The sequence below is a fragment of the Rousettus aegyptiacus genome, unplaced genomic scaffold, assembly GCF_014176215.1.
Source record: "Rousettus aegyptiacus isolate mRouAeg1 unplaced genomic scaffold, mRouAeg1.p scaffold_m13_p_4, whole genome shotgun sequence".
Lineage (NCBI taxonomy): Eukaryota > Metazoa > Chordata > Mammalia > Chiroptera > Pteropodidae > Rousettus > Rousettus aegyptiacus.
In genome coordinates this window covers 99,658,663-99,661,881 of record NW_023416307.1, presented here as the reverse complement: position 1 = coordinate 99,661,881, position 3,219 = coordinate 99,658,663, and the positions used below count along the sequence as shown (strand labels likewise).

Below are 3,219 nucleotides of genomic sequence, written 5' to 3'. Positions count from 1 at the left end.
CCTAAAATATTTTTCATTTCAGTTATTGTATTTTTCATTTCTGACTGTTTTTTTTTTTGTATTTTCCATCTCCATTTTTATGTTTTCTATCTTTGTTAAATTTTCACTGACTTCATCTACTTTTCTCCTTTTCTCCTAAGTTCATCAAGTATCCTCATAACCAGTGATTTTTTTTTTTTTTTAGGTGAGGCAACCCTTGGTTGACCTCACAGATTACAAAGACCTTGTCAGGTTACAATCTCTTATTTATTTTTTTTATTTTTTACACCTACAGCACCTGATCTTCCTAGGTGATCTCCCATCCAAGTACTAACCAGGCCCGACACTGCTTAGCTTTCAAGATCAGATGGCATCGGGCTTGTTCAGGGTAGCATGGCTGTAGACATAACCCATGTTTTGAACTCTGCATCTAGCAAATTGCTTGTTTTGATTTTGTTCAGTTCTTTTTCTGGAGCATTGTTCTGTTCTTTCATGTGGGGCATGTTTTTTTGTCTCCCTGTTTCAGCTGCCTTCCCTTGTTTTTATCTATTTATTATGTATGGCTGTTATGTCTCCCACTCTTTCTTAGTAGAGTGGTATTAGGTAGTAGGTGTCCTGTAGGGCCCAGTGGCAGTCTTTCCTGGTCACCTGAGCCAGGCGCTCCAGGTGTATCCCTTGTGTGGGTTGTGTGTGTCCTCCTGTTGTAGTTGAGCCTTGGTTGCTGTTGGCATATCAATGAGAACAGTTGACCCTCAGACTGATCATTTATATGGACTGGCCAGTGACTACAGTGGAGGAGCTGTTGTGCAGGTACTGATTCCAGAGCAAGGTTTGCCTTATTAAGACTCTGGTTCCTGCCCAATCTGCCCTTTGGGTCTGTTGTCCTTGGATGTGGCTCTGGGTGGTGCTCCAATCCAGTCAGAAGACAGTCACCTGGTGTACTGGCCCCAGGGCCTTCTTGGATGGCCCTTGCCATAGGCCAAGTTTAGCTGCAGCCTATAAACCATCCTGGGGCTATCTGGCATGAAATACCAAGCAATCCATGGATTACTGCCATCTACACTGGACTTGGAGGAGCCTCAATAGTCCAAGCCATGAACCAAAGCCAGATGCTGCTAGTGCCAGGCTTAGGGCTGCTCAGCAAGAGGACTGGGCATACAATGGCCAGGAAATGAATGTTTAGGTTTTGTGAACCTTTGAGAAATTTAGCAAAGTCTGCAGCATGAGCTAAAATGGGGTGTTTGTATGGAAAAGCCACTGAAAGTGGCTTGGATTGGGCAGCAAGTTGGGTGGGGTGGAGTCTCAGGGAATCACAGGGAGGGGTGACCAGTGTTAGCAGGTTTACATAGCCCTTTATGAGGAATTCCTGGGACTCCCATAACCCTCTGTCTCACTCAGTCAAAATCTCTGTTGATTTTCATATCCAGTTTTTGTGAAGCTGTCACTTCCCAGAAGTAAACCCTGGGCTGGGGCACTCAGTGTGGGGCTGGGACTCCTCACTCCTCTGGGTGAATCTCTGCAGCTGATATATCCATCCAGATTTTCAACTGCCACATGTGTGTGTGAGACCAGCCCATTCATCATCTCCACCCTGCTACTAGTCTCAAGGTGGCTTCTTCTGTATGTCCTTAGTTGTAGGACTTCTGTTGAGCTAGACTTCAGGTGATTCTCAGTGATGGTTGTTTTGTAATTTAGTTGTAATTTTGATGTGTCACGAAAGGAGGCCAATACAGTGTCTATCTACTCCACCATCTTGACCACAATCTAACTTTTTAATAAAAGGTTTATTCTGAGACACATCTCAGTTCTAAAGACAAATATAGACTCAAAGTGAAAGGGTGGAAAATGATATTTCAGGCAAATGCCATTCAAATAAAAACATCTTCTTAGCAAAAGAAGAGTTTTTCAGACTAAAGAGAGAGGGCTTTATATAATAAACCTTCTTTCTGAGAAAAAAAACAAAAAGCAGAATACACTTCCATTAATGTCCAGGTGGAGAAATAGTTGATTAAACACCATGAATAACAAAGGTTAATAACCAAGGCAGCTCTGAAAGAGAAAGAAAAATCTCCAGAAAATAAGCTTAAAGACATAGACATATGTGATTTAAATGTCAGAGAATCTAGAATTGTACTTCTGAAAAACACTCAATGAGATCCAAAATAATTCACATCAACAATTCCAAGGGTAGAAAAACAACTACATCAGCAGAATGAAATTTTTTAGCAGGGAGCTTGAAACCCTTAAAAAGAACCAAATAGAACTTCTGGAGATGAAGAACACACTAAAAGAGATGAGGGAGTTTGGAGAAACATGGCGGAATAAGAGATGTCCTGCAACCTCTCCCCTTGAAACAACAATAAGCTAAATATCTAAAACTCAACCAAAAACACCCAAATTGCACACCAGCACGTCTGACTGTGAGATCTGTGTATAAGAGCTACAACAGGTCAGAACCTCGGCAGTGGACTGGGAGAAACAAAAAAGCTGCCTCATACAGTCAGAGCTCCCTGTAGGAAGAGGGGGAAGGGAGAAACTGTGGTGAGTTCCCTGAACAGCCCTGCCTGGGAGAGCTGTGAGCTCCATGTGGCCAGCAGCAGGGCCTAGTCATCAGGGCAGAAAGCAGAGACACAGGATGGTAGAGAAACAACAGATGATTTTTACAAGCCATGTTGCAAAACCAAGGCTGAGATGCAGCCCCTATCCCCCAACTCAGAAGGCTCCTTCTCCCATATTCTTTAAGACCGAACACCACAGACCTCCAGGGAAATCTGAGCAAATGCTACTGAAACTATTGCTAACAACGACAAGGACTGAGACTGAGGATAGTGAGCGCAATTAAACATCTATAAGGGAAAAAAAGGCATTATTAAGTCTTTATATAGAGCAGGGATCCAAGAGGCTTAGATGCTACCTATTGGAAACCAAAAGAAAAATACCTTCTTTGCAACAGGCTAAAATGAAACCTTTATATAATAAATCTTTGTTTCGAGGGGGGGGGGAGGAGCAGAATACACTTCCATTCATGCCCAGGCAGAGAAATAGTCCATTAAACACCATGAACAAACAAGATGACAAGGCATTTCAGGAAGAAAGAGAAAAATCTCCAGAAATTAAGCATACAGACAGAAATATGCAACTTAAATGATAGAAAATTCAGGATGATACTTCTGAAAAACTCAGTGAGATCTGAAATGATTCATATCAACAATTTCAGGAATTGAAAAAATGACTAGATGA

The 3,219-nt window shown here is 42.0% G+C and overlaps 1 pseudogene; it reads right to left on the bottom strand.

The window, feature by feature from the left end:
* Positions 1-265: 265 nt before the first annotated feature.
* LOC118601864 lies at positions 266-384 on the bottom strand (annotated as a pseudogene).
* Between the last annotated feature and the right edge of the window lie 2,835 nt (positions 385-3,219).